Here is a 24,157-nt window from a genome sequence, read left to right as displayed (position 1 = left end):
GAAAACACTGACACAGGGAACATTCACACTATGGAAATTCCAGTGCAGCAGCCTGCATACTGTTGAATTTCAAATTCAGGACTCCGCTGAAAGAATGAAAATGTTCATTTTTTTCATCGGTTCTGCTCCAATATGCATTGCCGTCAATGGTGATGGTGCATATCTGAGTGGTCCTAGCATGCACGGAATGTCCGATTGGAAAAATTCTAGATGGACATTCCGTAATGTGAATGTGCCCTAATACAGTAGCATTAATCCACAAGTCCCAGTGTCAAAGGAGAAATGTACTGATATGCAGACATAGGGTGTAACTTATGTTATCTTTTAGCTGAGTGTATTATGTATAAACACACACACTTCCTGCTAAGAATATCAACCTAAGATCAAATAACAATTCATGTTATTTTCTGCTTCATTTGTAGCGACATTCCAAACTTCCCACCAAGAAGAGAAAAACTTTTTGTACTCATTACTATACTATAACTACTAGTACAGTATTTTTGTTTCATTGTAAACTGTAAGTTTCACAGAGTGACATTTGCTTTTCTTTACACTCTGCAAAATATATAAAGACCATCCATAGCACAACAGAAATGCAGAATAAACCTAGTAGCCAATCCATTCAGGAGAAAAATAATAGTGGCCCATATTAAAGTAAAACAATGCAATAGCAAGTTAAAAGGGTACTCCGGTGGAAAGCTATTTATTTTTTTTTCGAATCAACTGGTGCCAGAAAGTTATACAGATTTGTAAATTACTTCTATAAAAAAAAAAAAATCTTAATCCTTTCAATTCTTATCAGGTGCTGTATGCTGCAGAGGAAGTTGACTGTCTGTCTGATCACAGTGTTCTCGGCTGACACCTCTGTCCATATCTGGAACTGTCCAAGGGTAGAAGCAAATCTGCATAGCAAACCTCTCCTGCTCTGGACAGTTCATGAAATGGACAGAGGTGTCAGCAAAGAGCACTATGGTCAGACTAAAAAGAACAGCTCAACTTCCTGTGGAGTATGTGGAGTTTTTTTAATAGAAGTCATTTTCAAATTTGTTTAACTTTCTAGCACCAGTTGATTTGTACCACTTCAAGACAATGGGTGGGGGGTTCACAGTGGAAATATTAGTGTATAAGAGGGGTTAACACAGTGATTAAAATGTTTTTCATTCCTATTGTAAAACCATTTTTTTCCGGAGGTCACACACAGCAGTTTTGTAAGAATCCAAAGGGTTAATCTGCACTGAGGTCTTTTGTTATTCTGGTTACTGTGGAAAGGCCCTGTTCTCTGGATGGTCAGTTGACCTTGTTGGCTATCCCTATTTAAACCCTCAGTATTCATCCAGGCCTTGCCTGCGAAAGAGCTCTTACTCCTAGCTAGGGTTTGTACTGTATCTGGTATTTCTGGCATATTTGACCCATTGGCTCCACTCTCCGACTTCTCTCCTGTTTCTGCGGTTTGGTATTTCTGTTATCTCTTGGTACTAACTCGACTTGCGGACTGTGACATACTGTGTGTATGTTTAGTTATTATTTCTGTTAGTGTGTGTGATTCCATACAGTGCCCCGACCTCTGTCTGTATTCTAAGTTTATTTTGTTGACGTTTTACTCCCTGCAGGAGTCCCAGGCAGGGACTGTCACTGTGATTGTGGACCTGTCGCCTAGGTCAGGTACGCAATTAGACAGGACAAGTGGGTGCGGGTGAATTCAGGGCTTCACTCTTCCCTGCTCATACATGACAAGTTTCTAGTTGTTTTTGTTTTGTTTTGCTTTGTTTTCTGCCACTGAACTGGACTAAAAAAATTCCACAAAAAGCACCACCAAAAGCATGTAAAGTTAGAATATGCCTTGTTTTAAGCAAAAATTAGATTAAAATAAAAGTGTGTGAGCCCAGCTCATTATTATTGTAGTGATAGAATGCTGGAAATATTTTTATTCTATTTCCTCTCTATAAAACAGTATTTCAAAATCTTAATACTAAAGAAGGGTGGGGCCCTTCGTTATTAAATGCTTGCTTGTGACCCATCACACCAGCATCATATGCCTTTGGCAATACACACCTAGAACTGCATTTTCCCACAAAGCAAAGCACTCCCTTTAGTCTTCATGCACATTGCAAATCCATGTACATGAAGCCATATGGTGGCACACAGAGTTCCTATGATTCTGCATTATGGACTTGAAGGCATTCCATGTGCAGCCATATGATGCCCTTTTTGGCCACCTCACTTTCCCATGAAACAAATGTTTCTACAACAATACTAATAACATGGCCTATACATTTGAGAGAAAAACCCTCTCTCTCTCTCTCTCTCTCTCTCTCTCTCTCTCTCTCTCTCTCTCTCTCTCTCTCTCTCTCTCTCTCTCTCTCTCTATATATATATCTATCTATCTATATATATATATGTCAATATGAAATAGGATGCCACCAAGTTACAGTATCAGTCCACAGATTTATTTCAGTTCCATTTTACAGATCCAAAGAGATCATATCCCTAAAAGAGCAGTACACATGTACAAATAAACAATGAATACCTAGTCTTTATGTCTTTTACATTTTTATGATGTTGTAAGTTCTAATATGTCAGCATTATTTAATGGAGTCCCCCCCCCCCCCAAAATAGTGCATTTAGTCAAGTGTTTTTCATTGCTTGTTGTCAGTGTTTTACCAATTAAAAAGTCATGCGTTTCAGTGATCAAATAATTCAATTATTTATCTTCAAAAAAAGGAAGAAAAAAAAAAAACACCACAGTAATGCTGCTTCAGTCCCCTCGCAATGATTGTCTCCCTGAAGCTGCAGCGTGACTGTTGTCTACAGAAACACCCAGGACCAAAGTGTCATACTGCAGCTCAGTGAATTGCTGGACGAGAGCCCTAGAGCTAATGCGCACAGCCTGAATGGTAGTCCACAGAGGCCATAAAGCCTATGTTTCATTATACAATGACTAAAGGTGTTGAGCAAACTCATGCTGTTAAAAAAATGTACAATATGTAGTAGGTGTAGTAGAATTAAACACTAGCAGAACTGCCTGCCACCAAAGACAATGGAGCGTTATCATTATAATCTGAACACTACAACTATGCTGAAGCAGTGCAGATTTAGGCTATGTCAGTAGAAATTCTGCTGTGTGAATGAGACATCGGAATCCCATTGAAGTGTATTGGCTATAAATTCATGCAGAATTTTCATGTGGAATTCCATGCAGATTCTTGCGTGTGAACATAGCCGTTGATCCATGAGACGCAAATTTTGCTACAGATTTTCTGCTGCTCATTTTGTACCCATTGACTAGATGTCAGTGGGTAGCAAAATCAGCTGCGGACAGTCAGCAGCAAAATATGCACTTGTGAACATACTCTTAGGATAAGCTTTCTGTTTTGGACACAAAAAGTGGTATGTTTTATGCCAGTGTGAATGTACCCTAAGGAGATCAGGTTTCAGATTTCTATATCATCAAATGAATAGAACAGTAATCATACCTTTGTTTATATGACTGTATACCTGCACACTAACGTTTTACTGGATCTCCTATTTTGTAAGCTTGCTGTGTGCAGTGTTCACAGTATTAACCTCTTCAGGACACAGGGCGTATGGATACGCCCTGCATTCCGAGTCCCGTGGGAAATCCGGTCCCCACCGCTAGCCGATTGGGGACCGGAGCCGGATGCCTGCTGAAATCATTCAGCAGGCACCCTGGCACATCGCCCAGGGGGGTCCTGAGACCCCCCCCCCCCCATGTCGGCGATCGGAGAAAATCGCATGTCAATTCAGACATGCGATTTTCTCCAATTACGGGCTGATCGGGTCTCTGGTGACCCGATCACCCGGAAAATAGGGCTGATCGGAGTTGTCAGCAACAGCCCCGATCAGCCTAAAGGATAGGAGTGAGGTTGCAAAGCTGCGATCTACTCCTATCCCCTGGCATTAGTCAGAACAAAGTTCTGACCAATGGCAGCGCAGGACAGGGGGTTGCCATGGCAACCCCAGTTCTGCCCGCCCCTGGATGTCGAGGGGCTCTGGAAAGAAAATGGAGGCCGTACCTGCAGGAGAAGATGCCTGGGGACCTGGGATCTTCGCTGGAGCCTGCAGGATCCTGATCAGGTAGGGAATCGACAGTGGGGGGGAATTGAAAGTGAAAGTAAATCGATCTTTACTGTGGCAACCACTAGGGAGGCCAAACTGCAACTCCCAGCATGCCCAGAGAGCCAAAGGCTGTCTGGGCATGCTGGGAGTTGTAGTTTTGTAACATCTGGAGGGTCACAGTTTGGAGACCACTGTTACAGTGGTGCCCAAACAGTAGCCCTCCAGATGTTGCCAAACTACAACTCTCAGCATGCCTCGACTGCCCAGGCATGCTGGGAGTTGTAGTTCTGTAACATCTGTCCCTTCAGATTTAGCAATTTTCATGACATTTTTGAAAATTGCTGCTCTACTTTGAAGCCCTCTAATTTTTTCAAAAAGCAAAAGTATGTCCATTTTATGATGCCAACATAAAGTTGACATATTGTGTTTGTGAAGAAAAATAAAATGTATTGTGAATATCCATTTTCCTTACAATTAGAGAGCTTCAAAGTTATAAAAATGCAAAATTTTCGAAATTTTCATGAAATTTTGGGATTTTTACCAAAAAAGGATGCAATTAACGCCAAATTTACCACCAAAATAAAGTAGAATATGTCACGAAAAAACTATCTCAGAATCAGAATATTCGGTAAAAGCGTTTTCACGTTATTAATTTGTAAAGTGACGGTGGTCATAATTGCGATAAAGGGCTCAGTCCTTAAGGTGAAAAAGGGCTGCGTCCTTAAGGGGTTAACACTGCCCTTAATGTGTACAACTATTGTCAGCGTACTGAAAATAGCCTCTATCCTACCTCTATACTAAGCAGAGGAAGGAATCATTTTAACTTCATTACCATATGTATACTTGGCCTGACCAGACATTGACCCGACTCTTTATCAATTTGTTGTATGTATTGCTTTACTAATTTACCAAGCAATTCAGTAAGGGTTTTCTATCACCTTAGGCTTTGTTCACATATGAGTTCCGTCTGCTTCATTTACGCAAAAACTGACCTCAACTGATGCAAAAATATATTAGTTGTCATCAGACTTTTTTTCTCCATTTAAATACTGAGACACCAGATGCCAGAAATAACCCCATTGAGAACAATGTAATATCTTTTGGTATCAGTTTCCCGCCAACATTTTACTACCACACCAGAGGAAAACTTTGCCAGTTAACCATATATGTGGGACCAACTGTTCTAATATAGTAATATTTAGTAAATATTTAAATAATTTAAACTTAAGAGTTTATATATCTAGATAACCCTTAGGTTTTTTTTTGCCATGGGCCACTTCATCAGAAATGTATGTATGCAAGGATATTTTAGCTCTGTAATGCATATTATTACAATGTTAATTTGGCAACAAGCCAAAACTGATCAACAGACACACAATCACCATAAGACGATCAATCACCATAAGACCAACCATCACCATAGGCAAACACCCTTCCCCCGCTGAGGGCACACTATCACCATGAGGCCACGCCCTCTCCAGCACACACCAACATCACCACCAATAGGACATCCCCTCCCCCCTGGAGGACACACCACCACAATAAGACCACCCCCTCCCCAATACACACCAACATTACCACCTATAAAACCTTCTGTACCCCAGAGGAGGACACATCACCACCAGAAAACCATGTCCCCCATCTCCCAAATCCAGGCACTGTTCTGCACATCTCTAGAAAAGGAGGCAGTAAACAATACAACTGTTCCCTGCTCTTCCAGTTGTTGATGGTACAACTTCGCCCCACACAGGCTCACCAGTCACTTATATGATGTTGCATCATCATTCCTATGTGCAGTGTCCCTACATCTGCTGATAATTATTTGCATGTGGGCCTGTGCAGGAAACTTGATGTCACTCAGGACTTCCAGAAGTCTTGATTGGGCAGTTGAGGGCCCACCCTGTTTAACAAGGAGTGCAGTTCCAGAAGCTCCAATGATGATCCTGGGTGCAACTACAGCTGGAGATTTTTGGCACGCTACGCCTCCATGTTTGACAGGCCGCATTTGGCCCACGGGCCACATGTTGGATTCCCTGGCTTTAGATTGAAGCTACACAGTTTACTTTCGGTAACACTCAGTTATGAGCTGCTATCGGTCCATGAAGCTTTTAATTCCCCTACTGCAAATCCTACTATGTGCCCCCCCATTTAACAGAGCCCTATTATTTGAAGTGTCCCTCTGGCTCATACAAGGGTGTCCTCAGCAATAGAACATGTGACTAGGGCTCATCCACATGGAATAACAATTACAAATGTTTTACATTTGAAACAAGTGTAAAATGTCAGGAAACAGGATTCTCCAGTGACATTCGCCACAATGATATTCAACACATCTTGTAGATAATTTTTTTTACATAAATGCCTCTAATGAACATCTTGAAACATCTTCATGAATGTTTCAATACCATGCAGATGCACATCATCATGACTGTCATCATTGTATATCAAGCATGATTTAAGAAAAAGCTTATTCTTTAACATAACTAGGCTATAGCAGCATATTCCTTAACACAACAAACACAAGAGCTCCAGCAGATTGAAATAAGACGATTACTTCACTACTAAAGAAGCAGATCTGGAAGGGTACTAAATGCTCCCTAGTACATAAGGCTGTGTGCCTTGAATGTGTGTGTGGTTCCCATGTTCCCATTGACTTATTAAGGCCTCAAGGATGCAACTGGTGACCTCCAATTCACAGGATGTATGCAGCATCTGTATGTGGATCCAGTTACTGACAGTAGTTATATTTAATACATCAGTCAGACAATGTATGTCGCTTGTAAAGCAGAGAATGTATGTAAGAAATAATAATGTGGCTGGACTAGATCAAAATTCACGTATAACTCTTGTCAGAATGAGTCATATACTCTTCAATCCACCAACCACCAGCCTATGCTCACACAATTATTGTACCCAAGAACTGAAAACAATGTCAGTACACATACATGCTCCACCATATATATATATAAAACTCAATGTGTGTATGTGTGTGTGAGTGTGTGTATGTATGTATGTATGTATGTATGTATGTGTGTGTGTGTGTGTGTGTGTATGTTCCAGCATCATGTCCAAACGGCTAAAGATATTAACATGAATCTTGGCACACATGTTACTTATATGTCAACAACAAACATAGGATAGGTGATTTAACCCTTACTCACCCCCATTTGCCAGGGTCAGGGTTTTCGTTTAAAGTCCCATACAAGTCTATGGGAAATATATGTTACTGCATAACTTCCAAACGGCTTGAGATATTTTGATAATACTTGATCACATGTTGCTTATATGTCCACTTAAAATATAGGATAGTTAATTTAACCCTTAACTATCCCCATTTGGGAAATGGGAAATGTATGTTCCCACATAACTTCCGTGCGGCTGGAGATATTTCAATACCTGGTACACATATTACGGGTGGGGATAGGAGGTCGGGATAGGAGGTAGGGATATGACAACAATATATGAGGACGGGATATGAAGTCAAAAGCTTCCTCTGTTGATTTTCCTCCTCAACAAGGATTAGGAAGGAAAAACCGGGCAACGCCGGGTACTCAGCTAGTTCACTATAAAAATGCTCCAGTGTCTACATATCGCTGTACATACTTATTACCGTTATAACCACTCCTGGTGTTTTCATTGATTATCTCTGAGAACTCTCACCCTATATGTCCAGTGCTTGTCGTCACGCATGCTCAGTAGCTCAGTTCCACCTTCTATATCCTTCATTGGATGCCATAGTGGATGTCAAACAATAAGAATCAGCATAAAAGATGCAGCCTTTTTATACCAGCAATCTACACATTAGACCGAGTATCTTATAGCAGGAAGTAGTAACATGTTATTAAATTGTTGCTCATGGTCAATGTGGTGGACACGTTGTTAATGGCCAATGGGAGTAAAGGACAGTGTCACACATGCCAGTAGGTGTAAGTGTCCAGCTCAGTGACTTGTAATGTGCAGGCATATACTCCACATTCTTTTCTGAATACAGCACTGGATTTATGCATTTTGCCCAAAATTTTGTTTACAGTGCCTATCTTTTGTATCTTCAATACCACAGTCATGATAGGTGGGTCTATATCTAAAAGAAAAAGAGTGATTAAGGAGCAGCTCTGTGGTCCTGTCATATGACAGCAGTGACATGACTGGGGTAGTCAGGAGTAAAGGACAGAGTAGTACAAATATTTAGTTAAGTCTAACAACATTTTCCCAGATTTATCAATCTGTCTGAGAAAAAAACTGTCTGGTTTTCCCTGTAACAAGCTCAGCTTTTATATCTTAATAAGATCTCGTAAAATGAAAGCTGAGCTGTGATTGGTTGCTGTAGGCAAAGTTGTGATAAATATGCACCATTGTTGTGATGTTTGGGATCCACACTGCATATTGGGCCTGTATAAAAATAAGTCAGGAAAAAAGTGCCCTACCTGCCAAAAGAAAGCTTTCATTTTTTAAACTCTGCACAAGGGTGTTTAGATAATATATATTGCTGATGGAATTTTTAATGATCCTCAACGTGTGTTTGAAAGCATACCTAAGTATGCAGGCTTATTTAAGAGTTGCCATGCAGGTATGTGAGGGACAGCACTATTTTTGGTCATTGTATTACTTGAATATGGGATTTTTTCTCAGATTTCTGCACTGTAATTTTCAAATCTTCTTGAGCAATTGGGTGCAGCCTAATCTTTATGGTGTCTGCCATATTCTGCACACACATTGAAGAGGATCCTGCTATTCTGTATCTTCTTATCACACTCTCACAAGCAGCAGCATGGAGGACATTATAGAGCAGTACACAACAATGTAAACTGTGAATCCAGAGATTATTTACAGTCACTGCTTCTGCTTCTCTCCAGCCACTCATTTCTCATCTTCCTCTTTGAATCTCCCCTCTGCCTAGACTTCTTGGGACAGCAAATAACTTTATACCTAAATGCGCTCATTGGGGGAGATTTCTTTCATTTTTCACAGGCCTCCATAAAAATGAAAGAAGAAATCTGATTGGTTGCTATGGGCAACTGCACCACTCTTCCTCTGCACAGGTTTTGATAAATCTCCCCAATAGTCCCTTATATTCACTTGTACTACCGATATGAGCAAAATTTGTTAAAATTACAGTACCTATGGAAACACGTTATGTGGAAACAATTCCTATATAAAAGAAGCACTAGATAATTGCAATTTATGCAGTTATTTCTATGATTTATGTTTACTAAAGCCAGTGTTAAAGTGATCTCAACTGGAAGCCTATCATCAGGGGCCATACCAAGTCGACAACTCCTTTTCTAAATGAGTACCCATTGGAAGCTGAAACCCCTGCATTGGCTTATGCAGAAAATGTGAAATTACATTGTGTCTATTCAAATAAAGTTCCCCATATTGGAAGCAATACTCGCCTGATCTGACTAATAGATGGTGGTACTTAATTAGAACATATGGACAGTGGCTGTTCCCATAGGATAACCCTTTAAGGACTAGAACAATCCTACTATGGAACTATGACATCATAACTGGCTTAGCTGTTTCTGTTCTTCCTTAATGGGGTGTGCCCATCTCGATTAAGCATGTCCACTGGCCTCCTCTGACTTGTTTGGACCTGTTGGAGTAATGTACACAATGTAGTTTGCAGACATTTGGACTTATGCAAACTGCATAAGACAGACAAGATCCATTGCTCTCAAACAGGCCAGATGGGGTCTGTGAGCCCTCGATCCCAAGATAAGTGGTGAGACCAGCATCTAAATGTCCCGGCTGGGAATACTACTTTAAGTATGAGGAAAGGCTTAAATGGGCATTGTCAGTTACAAAAACTTTTTATATGTTGTACATCTTGGCAAAACATTTACCTTTCTAATAGACTTCATACAAAATATTATTTCCGTTTTACAAAAATCATGGCTTATAAAATCATGGCTTTGTTCATGCTGAAGCATGGGCATGGACAAAGTCCAGTAAGTGAGGGTGGGCTAGCACCCCTCTGTCTGATAGGTCAGGAGAGAGCACAGAGGAGTGCTATCAGACAAGGAGAGAGCACAGAGGAGTCCTATCAGACAGGAGAGAGAGCGCAGAGGAGTACTATCAGACAGGAGAGAGCACAGAGGAGTGCTATCAGACAGGAGAGAGCACAGAGGAGTCCTATCAGACAGGAGAGAGCACAGAGGAGTGCTATCAGATGGGAGAGAGCACAGAGGAGTGCTATCAGACAGGAGAGAGCACAGAGGAGTGCTATGAGACAGGAGAGAGCACAGAGGAGTGCTACCAGACAGGAGAGAGCACAGAGGAGTGCTATCAGACAGGAGAGAGCACAGAGGAGTGCTATCAGACAGGAGAGAGCACAGAGGAGTGCTATCAGACAGGAGAGAGCACAGAGGAGTGCTATCAGACAGGAGAGAGCCAAGAGGAGTGCTATAATTTTGGGGGTAAAAATCAGATGTATACATAATGTAATTGCATTTAATTTGGAATAAATTGAAATATTATAAATGTTATAGGAAACGCAAATTAGACAAATTTAGCAACCATATAAGTAACATTGTCATTAATATTCTACAGTTTATTGGTCCTTTGGTCCATGGTACAGGATCAAAGCAGTTTATGGCACTGCATACCTTTCCCCTAAATTGCAGGCGTACCAATTATACATAGACACTGCAGAGGTGATGCAGTCAACTGCTCCCACTACTATAAAGTGGCACTTCAGGTCTGCAGTTAAAAAAATGTACATATATAAATACATATATATATATATATATATATATATATATATATATATAGAACATGCGGGGTAGACAATTGTCTTTATACATTGCAGTACAAAATCACTTATGTATGTAAGTATGCACCGGATCGCAACACTCTTTTTCTGCTTTATAGTTTGAGTCTTACCTTCATATAAAGTGAGTCACTGCTCTGTCCAGAACCAGTCATGGCTGCACCTGCGGCCTAGCCTGCCTGGCATAGCTACAGGGAAGATAGCACTTGCCTACTGCTCTCAGTATACCCTTTGCTACTTTAATATGACCTCTCATATAGACACGTCAATTTCAAACAAAAATGTCTTATTTCTCTCTAAGGCTAAAAAAAAATGCTAGAAAGTGGCTAAGGAGCTAAAAGCAATAACCATTGCTTTTCTGGGAAAGCAGAAAATCTGATGCCATTAATTTATTCTGCTGGCTGTGTGTTCTCATTAATATTGCATGAACATGGCATAATTGAAGTAGGCGTTATTATCATAGCAAATTCAACATACACTTCCAACCTATGGACTCTAAATACTCAAGATCAATACAAGCAAACTAGATTATGCATCCATTTATACTTTCATCACAGCCAGCGACATACCAGGCATATGCATTTAGCAGAAGACGTTGGCTGGAGCCGTCAAAGCCCACCAAGTAAGGATAGATCTGTCATGTCAATTGATGTGCTAAGCCACTGTTCATGCAGATCCTGCTCATTTACTGCTCCTGACTTGTGCATGCATCACACAGTATGCAGCAGACTGCAGCAAACTCTTCTTACATTGAGGGGCACTAAGAAATCCTCTTACCTTGCACAGCGCTTGCTATTCCTCTGCACTGGTCATCCGCCCCTCGCTGATATGCAGCAGCATCCTTCTGACTACACGAAGGAATTATCTGCAGCAGACACTGTCTTGTCCCTGTCTTGCTGGCACCCTCACAGATGCTTTGCCCTTCCAGGGGTTTCCCATTAGATGATGAAGCAGAGAGAGATGGCTTGTACAGTGTCGCTGGAAATCTGCAGCCCTTCCTTTCTATCCCTCCCAGTCTGCAGGAACCAATAAGAGGCGAGTTCCTCATCCCTGGTTTCTCTGCACTGGCTCAAGGATCCTGATTGACACTGCAATACAGCAGAACTAGTGTGCAAAAACAACCGTGCATCCATACTGATGAAAATGGAATTTCCTTTCCAGAATCTCAGCGTCACCCCCCATCAGAATCTGATGAGGTTATCTGCATCACTCTACTGCAGGGGTAGGCAACCTTCAGCAGCCCAGCTGATGCAGAAATACAACTCCCAGAAACCTCAGCGGCTGCTTGAAGGTGATAGGGACTGTATCTCAGCAACAGCTGCAGTGAAAAGCTTCCCTGTCCTGCTGAATAAACAGAAGTGCTTTCTGCACCACAACCAACATCACCAACAATTCACCATTCCTGCTGCAGTGACAATGCAGTCTATGTGTTCCATACACCATCATACATTTCCTGCATTAACCCCTGCTGCTTCTACATGTTGCTGCAGTTCACTGATACGTTTATAGACATTTTATAATATATAATATCTGCTCTGACAAAATATTATACATTGCAAAAACCTCCCACAGAAAGACTGTGCTATAGTTCATATAGATTAAACAGAACAGCCTCACTATTATAATTCAATAAGTACATTACAGAATGCTGACCTTCCCCCTATCCTGTAACCATAGGTTCCCTATAGTGTAGGGCAGTGGTCTTCAACCTGCGGACCTCCAGATGTTGCAACACTACAACTCCCAGCATGCACGGACAGCCGTTGGCTGTCCGTGCATGCTGGGAGTTGTAGTTTTGCAACATCTGCAGGTCCTCAGGTTGAAGACCACTGGTGTAGGGTTTAACCCCTTAAGGACTCAGCCCATTTTGGCCTTAAGGACTTGTTTTTTGCGCGACCAGTTGTCCTTTGTAATGACATAACTCATTATATCATAAAATGTATGGCGCAACCAAAAAACACTATTTTTGTGGGGAAATTAAAAAGAAAAACGCAATTTTGCTAATTTTGGAAGGTTTCGTTTTCACGCCGTACAATTTATGGTAAAAATGACGTGTGTTCTTTATTCTGAGGGTCAATACGATTAAAATGATACCCATTATTATATACTTTTATATTATTGTTGCGCTTAAAAAAAATCACAAACTTTTGAACCAAATTAGTACGTTTATAATCCCTTTATTTTGATGACCTCTAACTTTTTTATTTTTCCGTATAAGCGGTATAATCCGGTATGAGGGCTAATTTTTTGCGCCATGATCTGTACTTTTTTTTTATACCACATTTGCATATAAAAAACTTTTAATACATTTTTATAATTATTTTTTTAAATAAAATGTATTAAAAAAGTAGCAATTTTGGACTTTTTTTTTTTCGTTCACGCCGTTCAATTTTTTTATTGGGGGAGGGTATTTTTCACTTTTTTTTTACTTTTACTTTAAAATATTTTTACATTTTTTTTTACACTTGAATAGTCCCCATAGGGGACTATTTATAGCAATACCATGATTGCTAATACTGATCTGTTCTATGTATAGGACATAGAACAGATCAGTGTTTTCGGTGATCTTCTGCTCTGGTCTGCTCGATCTCAGACCAGAGCAGGAGACGCCGGGAGCCGGACAGAGGCAGGAGAGGGGACCTCCGTGCGGCGTTCTGAATGATCGGATCCCCGCAGCAGCGCTGCGGGCGATCCGATCATTCATTCAAATCGCGCACTGCCGCAGATGCCGGGATCTGTATTGATCCCGGCACCTGAGGGGTTAATGGCCGACGCCCGCAAGATCGCGGGCGTCGGCCATTGCCAGCGGGTCCCTGGCTGCGATCAGCAGCCGGGATCAGCCGCGCATGACACGGGCATCGTTCCGATGCCGCGGTTATGCACAGGACGTAAATGTACGTCCTGGTGCGTTAAGTACCACCGCACCAGAACGTACATTTACGTCCTGCGTCCTTAAGGGGTTAAAGGGGTATTCCAGGCAAAAACTTTTTTATATATATCAACTGGCTCCAGAAAGTTAAACAGATTTGTAAATAACTTCTATTAAAAAATCTTCATCCTTTCAGTACTTAAGAGCTTCTGAAGTTAAGGTTGTTCTTTTCTATCTAAGTGCTCTTTGATGACACCTGTCTCGGGAAACGCCCAGTTTAGAATAGATTTGCTATGGGGATTTTCTTCTAAACTGGGCGTTTCACGAGACACGTGTCATCAGACAGCACTTAGACAGAAAGGAACAACCTTAACTTCAGAAGTACTGAAAGGATTAAGATTGTTTTAATAGAAGTAATTTACAAATCTGTTTAACTTTCTGGAACCAGTTGATATATATATAAAAAAATGTTTTTTTCCTGGATAAACCCTTTAAGCACAGGCAGTCCTATACTAGAGAATACTGCAAGCCATGAATGTGCGCTATTTCTTCTAGTGTGAAGCAATGCTGATAAATGTAGCACTGACTGATACTGAGAAGAAAACTGAGCAAATGTGTTATATAAGGGTTAATTAAAGCAATAAAGCCAGGTCACAAAACACAATGGTGTATTCTTGTATTTACTCTTACAAAACTTTACCCTTGGGAGACCCTTATTTATTGGGTAAACACATGATGCAATTCACAATATGAAACCCAATACAATCCTGTTACCAAGACTGCTTGTTTGCACTAGCTGTAACCTCTGAATGCTAATGGGACACATTTGTGTCAACGGGAGCTGCCTTCTGTCTCATGCTGGCCGGGCATGAGACCGAAGTCAGGAAGTGTAGCGGGACATCAGCTATACACCGCGTTTGCTCTCTGCTCTGTCAATCATGCAGGGAAGAGAGAACGCTGGGGGAGTTTTATCAAAACTTGTCCAAAAGAAAAGTTGCCCAGTTGCCCATGGCAACCAATCAGATTGCTTCTTTCATTTTTAACAAGGCCTCTGTAAAATGAAAGAAGTGATTTGATTAGTTGCTATCGGCAACTGGGCAACTTTTCCTTTGCACAGGTTTTGATAAATCTCCCCTGCTTTGTGCAGCCAATGGCTGCAGGTCTGCTCTCATCCCCTCCTCTTTGTGATACACATGCAGAGAGGAGGGGAGGAAGAAAAGCCTGCAGTGATTGGCTGTCTATTCTAAACTGCGCTCCCTAGTGTGAGAACAACATAGAAGAGTGAGGGTGGATGTTCCCCCCGGCATAGCTTCAGATGACGTTGCCCTTGCTGGGGAAATGCCTCCTCCCGACCGCCGGGGCTTACCCATAGTGATATCAGGGTGGGAGGAATGTACAGGGAGGGGGAGTACTTAAAGTGGTTATCCGGGAAAAAACTTTTTTTTATATATCAACTGGCTCCAGAAAGTTAAACAGATTTGTAAATTACTTCTATTAAAAAATCTTCATCCTTTCAGTACTTATGAGCTTCTGAAGTTAAGGTTGTTGTTTTCTGTCTAAGTGCTCTCTGATGACACGTGTCTCGGGAACTGCCCAGTTTAGAAGAGGTTTGCTATGGGGATTTTCTTCTAAACTGGGCGGTTCCCGAGACACGTGTCATCAGAGAGGACTTAGACGGAAAAGAACAATCTTAACTTCAGAAGCTCATAAGTACTGAAAGGATTAAGATTTTTTAATAGAAGTAATTTACAAATCTGTTTAAGTCCTCTCTGATGACACGTGTCTTGGGAACCGCCCAGTTTAGAAGAAAATCCCCATAGCAAACCTCTTCTAAACTGGGCGGTTCCCGAGACACGTGTCATCAGAGAGCACTTAGATAGAAAAGAACAACCTTAACTTTAGAAGTTCATGAGTACTGAAAGGATGAAGATTTTTTAATAGAAGTAATTTACAAATCTGTTTAACTTTCTGGAGCCAGTTGATATATATAAAAAAGTTTTTCCCTGGATAACCCCTTTAATGACAGGTACTCTCTAAGAGCCATAAAGAAGACTGGTTCTTATGTTCTAGAGCAGTGTTTCCCAACCAGGGCGCCTCCAGGTGTTGCAAAACTACAACTCCCAACATGTCTGGACAGCCAAAGGCTGTCCAGGCATGCTGGGAGTTGTAGTTTTGCAACATCTGGAGGCACCCTGGTAGGGAAACACTGTTCTAGAGGACTCAAGCCCTCCATGAACAGCCATTCAGTGGTTGCCATGTAATATTATTTTGCAGTCAGTGCAAGGAAATGCTTGGACTGGCAAGTCAGCTGATGCCCCCAAAAGCTTCTTTCTGAAAGGGGTTCTTTATGACTTGACTATCCCTAAATTATTTATTTTCAAGTCACTGGAATTCTCTTACTTTGACTTAGACAATCTGCAACAAGCCCTGCGATCTCCCGCACAGCACCCCAGCTCTTCCCAGGAATGCCCCCTACATGTATCCCTTTGGGAGAGCCACAGATACAGCATTCATGTATCCTTGGCTCTCCCATAGAGCTACAAGGAGGGGGCATGTCAGCTGTCAAAAACTGTCCTGGAGTTGTAGTTTTTCAACAGCTGGAGGTACACTTTTTGGAAAACACTGCACTAGAGTGATAGCTGATGACTAGCAATATAGGTGATGTCTCTGCTGTGGTCAACAACTAGCTGTCACAGTCACCTGACATGTCCCAATGATTTTCACATCAGTGCATACAAAGAGACAACAGAAAAAGAAGGGGAGTTTTGAGACCAAATTTATACATTTTTATATCCCTGTAAATTGAATCTCTTTTTAAACAACAGTAAGACAAACTAATAACTAAATAAAATAAACAGAAACCAAACAAACAAATAATAATAAAATACGCACTAATACCTTATTGGTAATACCAGGCACATAAGGAATGATTCCCCATGCAAAACAGTCTAAGGCTATGTTCACACTGAGGAATTTTTTCGGTCAGGAAATTGTAGCCTTCTGTCATTTTATCTATCAAGTGGCATTCAAGTGGAATTAATGCAGAAATCAAGTGGAATTTGAGCAAAATTTCCATGCGGAAATGAAGAGGAATGAAGGAGGAGGCTATTTAATTCAACTTTTCTGAATTCTGCTTGAATTCCACGTGAAAACGTTGTTGGGCAGAATTTTTATTTTTTACCATTGACTTCTATTGATTTCTGCTAGCGGATTCCGCTTGAAGAATGAACATGTTCTTTCTTCAAGCAGAACTGAATTCAGCGTCGGAATTCAGCGAGCAGAATTTACTGAAGTGAATGGAAAAATCAATTGCTGAATAATTTCAAGCTGAAAAAGCTAGCAGAATTACTCAAGGAAATTCCTCTTGAATTCTTCAGTGTGAATAATACCCTTAGGTTACATTCACATGTACAGGATCTGTGCATATATTTTTGCTGCATATTTTGTGCAGCTGATTTTGCTACCCATTAACCCCTTAAGGACCAGAGTTTTTTTTTTCATTTTTGCACTTTCGTATTTTCCACCTCACCTTCTAAAAATCGGAACACTTAAAATTTTGCACCTACACACTCATATGTGGGCTTGTTCTTTGCACCACCAATTGTACTTTGTAATGACATCAATCATTTCACCCAACAAATTTATGGCGAAACCAGAAAAAAAATATTTGTGTGGCAAAATTGGAAAAAAAAAACGCTATTTTGTAACTTTTGGGGGCTTCTGATTGTACGTAGTGCATTTTTTCAGTAAAAATGAAACCATTTATTTATTCTGTAGGTCCATACGGTTACAATGATACCCAATTTATATAGTTTTATTTTATTATTTTACTACTAAAAAAAATTATAACTACATGCAAATAACATGCACCAAAATTAGTATGTTTAAAATTGTCATCTTCTTAACATAACTTTTTTTTTTCTGTATTCGTGGCAGTATAAGGGCTTATTTTTTGCGCAGTGATTTGAAGTTTTCATCGGTACCATATTTGTTTTGATGGGACTTTTTGATCGCTTTTTATACATTTTTTTAGGGTATACACAGTGACCAAAAATAAAAAATTTTGGACTTTGGAATTTTTTTCCCGTATACGCCATTGACATTATACATTATATTTTTTATATTTCGGACATTTAAGCACGCAGCAATACCACATATGTTTATTTAAATTTTTTATTTACATATTTTTTTTAAATGGGAAAAGGGGGGTGAGTCGAACTTTTATTCAGGAAGGGGTTAAATCACATCCTATGATTGCATACACTGAACAATGCTATGCCATAGCATTGCATTGATCCATTTTATCTGCACTCGATTGCTCAAGCCTGGATCTCAGGCTTAGAGCAATCAAATGCTGATCGGACAGCGAGGAGCTAGATAAGGCACCTTCCGCTGTCCTCTCAGCAGTCCTGGACGCCACGATTCCACTGCGGCTTTCCTTAACAGCTCAGCTGAGCTAACCGGCAGTATTTTCTCCCGGTTTAGACACCGCAATCAACTTTGATTGCGGGGTCTAAAGGGTTATACCGGACATCAGCACGATCGGTGATGTCCAGTATTAACCGTGGGTCCTGGCTGCTGATAGCAACCGGGACCCCGCCTGTAAGAAGCACGCTCAGCTCCTGAGCGCGCTTCACATACTGGGAGTCGGCCACGAGTGTAAATATACGCTCATAGTTGCTAAGGGGTTAACTCCAATGGGTAGCAAAATCAGCTGCAGAAAACATGCAGCATAAATATTCAGCAGGTCCTGTACTTGTGAACATACTACTGTAAAAATCTTTTTTTTTTCGGAGCAGTGGTGACAGTGCTGTCTGCTGCCCTACAACAATGACAACTAATCACATTGAGGGGCATTTATCAACCCTTTTACCCGAGTTTTTCTGTGTAAATTTGTCGCAAAAAAGCCGCTACTGCGACACCGTGACTTTTACGTGCGACAATCATCTATGCAAGCAAGAAGAGCAAGTTTTGTTTTTTTGACTACGGTACGTGGGTTTGAAAACTTTACTTGGTTTAGTCAGGTATTTATTAACTGCGACAGTCGCAGCTGCGCAATAAAATGTCGCAACGGCTGTAAAAATTGACTAAATTTACTCCAGCTCCAACATGGAGCAGGAAAAGCTACTGCCGCCTGGGCTCCAACATACTTTCTCCCTGCTACCCTCACTGCGCTACCGGGACACTACAGTGATTTACATCCCACCCCTCTCACCTGCCAGCGCCACACAACTCCCATCTGTCTGCTAACTGTTGCAAGACTACAAGTCCCAGCATGCCCTTACAGTGAGGACACGCTGGGAGTTGTAGTCTTGTAGCAACGGGAGCTGAGCAGCGCGGGCGGGAGACAAGGGGGGGGGGATATCAGTGTCCCCATCATTATTAAATGAGGGTAGCGGGGAGGCTCCTTATAACATATACCGGCGCCGCAGACTCCTAAATCCCCTGCTGTCATTTCACATTTCCCGCAGGATCCTGTGATTGGCCAGGACCAACAGCCAATCACAGGACCCGACCGAAACAGTGACATGATTAGGGGATATAGGAGTCTGTCAGAAGGGGGGGGGGGGGTCCGTCAGTACTGAATGGAGCCATGATGTAATATCGCACAAAACATGCGGACAGGTACGGTTTAGTCATTGTTCTGTTACTGGATAACCCCTTTAACCCCTTAACGACGCAGGACGTATATTTACGTCCTGCGCCGGCTCCCGCGATATGAAGCGGGATCGCGCCGCGATCCCGCATCATATCGCGTGGGTCCCGGCGCTAATCAACGGCCGGGACCCGCGGCTAATACCACACATCGCCGATCGCGGCGATGTGCGGTATTAACCCTTTAGAAGCGGCGGTCAAAGCTGACCGCCGCTTCTAAAGTGAAAGTGAAAGTGACCCGGCTGCTCAGTCGGGCTGTTCGGGACCGCCGCGGTGAAATCGCGGCGTCCCGAACAGCTGATCGGACACCGGGAGGGCTCTTACCTGCCTCCCCGGTGTCCGATCGACGAATGACTGCTCCGTGCCTGAGATCCAGGCAGGAGCAGTCAAGCACCGATAATGCTGATCACAGGCGTGTTAATGCACGCCAGTGATCAGCATTAGAGATCAGTGTGTGCAGTGTTATAGGTCCCTATGGGACCTATAACACTGCAAAAAAAATGTAAAAAAAAAGTGTTAATAAAGGTCATTTAACCCCTTCCCTAATAAAAGTTTGAATCACCCCCCTTTTCCCATAAAAAAAATAAAACAGTGTAAAAAAAATAAAAAATAAACATATGTGGTATCGCCGCGTGCGTAAATGTCCGAACTATAAAAATATATCATTAATTAAACCGCACGGTCAATGGCGTACGCGCAAAAAAATTCCAAAGTCCAAAAAAGCGTATTTTGGTCACTTTTTATATCATTAAAAAATGAATAAAAAGTGATCAAAAAGTCCGATCAAAACAAAAATCATACCGATAAAAACTTCAGATCACGGCGCAAAAAATGAGTCCTCATACCACCCCATACATGGAAAAATAAAAAAGTTATAGGGGTCAGAAGATGACATTTTTAAACGTATAAATTTTCCTGCATGTAGTTATGATTTTTTCCAGAAGTGCGACAAAATCAAACCTATATAAGTAGGGTATCATTTTAACCGTATGGACCTACAGAATAATGATAAGGTGTAATTTTTACCGAAATATGCACTGCGTAGAAACAAAAGCCCCCAAAAGTTACAAAATGGCGTTTTTTTTTCGATTTTGTCGCACAATGATTTTTTTTTCCGTTTCGCCGTGCATTTTTGGGTAAAATGACTAATGTCACTGCAAAGTAGAATTGGCGACGCAAAAAATAAGCCATAATATGGATTTTTAGGTGGAAAATTGAAAGGGTTATGATTTTTAAAAGGTAAGGAGGAAAAAACGAAAGTGCAAAAACGGAAAAACCCTGAGTCCTTAAGGGGTTAAAGGCTTTGTTCCCAGTAAGAAGCACATTTTTATTGTTCTAATGCCCTCAAAACGAAAAAAGAAACAACATTGTATATTGTCTTATTTAAAAAATCAGTCGCGGAACCCCACGACGAGACCCATTCCTTTGGATAGGGGATAAGATGTCTCAAGGCCGGAGTACCCCTTTAAGTGGTTAATTAGGGGCTTAGGAAGAACCACAGATTTCTTTCCTCCATATGTTTTATATAATAAACTTTTCAACCCCAGTTCTGTTGAAAGCTGTGGATTGTTTTGATCAGAATACCTCCTGCTCTGCACCACTAGTGCTTTCTCTGTAAATAGTTGGCTCCTGGACAAAAAGCAAGTAGAACAAATGTGAATAACAAGCTTTGCTGTGTGTATGGCATATCACTTGAAATGTGTCATTCTTTTCAATAGAAGAACACCTGCTGAACATCTATTAAATATACAAGCGGTCAGCAGAGAGTCCTGCAGAACATGACATCACTGTAAAATGTAATTCTAGTTATATTAGATAACTCTATCCTAGTTGGCTCCAAACTCTTGGATGTACTTTAAGAGGCGCTAATGTCTTTGAAAGGAATTGAACTGCCTAAGTGTTTCATCTGGAAAATATCTTACAAGAAGGTTGTTGTAGGGTAAAAGCATTACAGATGGCTCAAACAATTCTATCATGTAAATACGTCACACGTCTCCCCTTTTTAAGGTGTTCTGTTGACATTTATCTTACATTAGCCCACAGCACCTTGTAGGAGAGACATTGTAGTTCCCTAGTGGCGTCACATAACCCTTATTTCATGATATCGCCAATAATGCACTTGGACAAATAACACACTTCAGGTAGAGGTCAAAAGAAAAGTGATTCTGATTGCATACAAAGTTCAGTGTTGTTTAAAGAAAATATTGCCATGTTGTGACACCCATTACTTTTTGATTTCCTGACTAGCTGGAGCTGTGTGAGGGTGCATTTTTTCAGAGCATGTTGGAGTGTTTAGTGGCATTTTTGAACTCATATCACTTCTTGATCACTTTAAATCCATGTTTTTTTGGGAGGTGGAGATTACGCAAAAAATGTATTCTGCCATTGGGCATTATCCTGTATGGTTAACTGCAGACCATGTTTAAAGGGGTATTCCAGGCAAAAACTTTTTTTCATATATCAACTGGCTCCGGAAAGTTAAACAGATTTGTAAATTACTTCTATTAAAAAATCTTAATCCTTCCAATAGTTATTAGCTTCTGAAGTTGAGTTGCTGTTTTCTGTCTAACTGCTTTCTGATGACTCACGTCCCGGGAGCTGTCCAGCTCCTATGGGGATATTCTCCCATCATGCACAGCTCCCGGGACGTGACATCATCATTGAGCAGTTAGACAGAAAACTTCAGAAGCTAATAACTATTAGAAGGATTAAGATTTTTTAATAGAAGTAATTAACAAATCTGTTTAACTTTCCGGAGCCAGTTGATATATAAAAAAAAGTTTTTGCCTGGAATACCCCTTTAATATCAATCCGGGTAATGTGTCAAGAGAGCTACAGATGGACCATATCATAGGTGGTGCTTACACCCAATATTGATATATATATATCTCCATGAAACAGGAGAACAATTGTACAGAAGAGCACTCACCAGCACATGTGCATGCTAAAAGCTTGAATCTTTATTTCAATTCATTAAATTCATAAAGTAAAGCAGGTTGTATAGATGAGGAAGAAAAGTAGGATTTGCAGGAATAACAGCCATTTTGCATCTGGTTTGACACTTTCTCAAACTGCTAAAGAAAGTTTCAAACAGTTCGAAGAAGCATCAAAGCAGATGTGAAATAGTTTTCACTCCCGCAGCTCCTGCTTTTCTGTCTCGTCCACTTGACCTGCTTGTGTAGATTCCACCATTCAAGCTACACAAGTGCCATGAATGCCCTCCTATATAATTTTTCTCCTATTGCCACGTGATATTTTACTTGTTTGTGCGCAACGGAGACAGGAAGTCGGCTTGCCAAACTCCCCTGCCTCCTCTGTACGCAGCGATATGCCCACCCATCTGATGAATATTCTAATGCTTCACTCTCATGTCACTAGGATATTCATCAGATGGCTGTGCATAGCGCTGCATATAGAGGAGGCAGGGGAGCTTGGCAAACCGACTCCCCGACTCTATTATGCACAGCAGCTCTATAGCAATGCCTCTACTGGGAGGGATAACTATTCATCTTCTGGTCAGAATTATGTAAGTAACCCCTTTTTTTAAATGCTGTTTTGTGTGGCTGAACAGCCTGTCAGTTTTCCTTTTTTCCCTCATGCAGCTATCTATGTGAACAATAAAAAAAAGTTGCTCTTCAAATGGAACAATGAAAAATGGTAATCCAGCTTTGAATGAATGGCCTATTCTGATGATCAGACTGTCAATATTATATCAGCCTGGTCTGACTCCTGGCATTTCCGTCAGTCAGCTGATTGGAGAGGATGCAGCACTCCTGCTATCACTGCGGCTTCTTAAATGATTACCTCCATTTGTAGTTTTTTCCTGTTTAAATGGCTGGGCACTAATGGGGTAATAGGTGACACTTGGAGGTAATATAGCATTAAAGCTAGCAGTTTCCTGGACTTTACATAGTGTTGAGAGAAAAATAAATAACACAGAAGCTGATGGCAATCCAGAAGAAATGGCTTTACACAACTTTAATATGATTGCAGGTTTGAAGATAATAACAGCCTAGCCTACAGATAAGGTGCTTCTTCACTTCTTGAACCCTAGCTAACCTCTCACTGCAAATAATACCTTTCCTAAAATCAATTCTTAGCACTGTGGCTCTAAACTATACCATTCAAGTCCCTTGTGGACACCAATCCTCTTGGGACAAACCCCTGTCTCTTTCAATCGCTCCAGAGGGCACCTGCCTACCTCTGCGCCGTATGGATTACTATAAACCATAATAAAATTGATATTTTGTAATTTTACTTTTTATTTCACAGTATAAATTAAGCTATTCTAAAGAATATATATATTTTTCTTATAGCATTTTTTTTTTTTTTTAGTATTGCTTCACTTATCTGATACCATGAGGAACAAGAATGCCATTTACAGACTTCAGATCAGTAATGGTCAACCTGGCATATTATGCTGGCATCCAGCATAGCCTTAGCTTTATCACATTTATCCAGTGCAGGGCCCAGGGCTATGCCTGCACACACACATAGGTCTACCTCACACAGCCATAGTTATTACCTGCGTTTTATCCTGATGATTTATTATAGCAGAGACAACGTCCCCTTCATGCCGCCAAAACACCTCTCCACAGGACCTTAAAAGTTGCCCTGTTTTATCTGGCACCAAGAGGTTAGAAGCAGATCCTTTAAGTCCTGTAAGTTGTGAGGTGTGGCATCTATAGATCTCACTTGTTGTTCTAGCACATCCTAGAGATACTCAATTGGATTTAGATTTGATAAATTTGGAGGCCAAGTTGACAACTTGAACCCTATGTGTGATT

General features: G+C 41.0%; 1 protein-coding gene across 1 annotated transcript in view; it reads right to left on the bottom strand.

The window, feature by feature from the left end:
• The window catches only part of MBNL2 (muscleblind like splicing regulator 2), a 125,822-nt gene extending 113,801 nt beyond the window's left edge, over positions 1-12,021 (bottom strand). The window contains exon 1 of the mRNA XM_056555620.1: positions 11,624-12,021. The gene's annotated coding sequence lies outside the window, so the exon portion shown is untranslated. The remainder of the gene's footprint in view (positions 1-11,623) is intronic.
• Positions 12,022-24,157: the final 12,136 nt, after the last annotated feature.

The sequence above is a fragment of the Hyla sarda genome, chromosome 2, assembly GCF_029499605.1.
Source record: "Hyla sarda isolate aHylSar1 chromosome 2, aHylSar1.hap1, whole genome shotgun sequence".
Classification (NCBI taxonomy): domain Eukaryota; kingdom Metazoa; phylum Chordata; class Amphibia; order Anura; family Hylidae; genus Hyla; species Hyla sarda.
The sequence above is the reverse complement of the archived record's forward strand: the minus strand, read 5'-3'. Positions and strand labels throughout refer to the sequence as shown.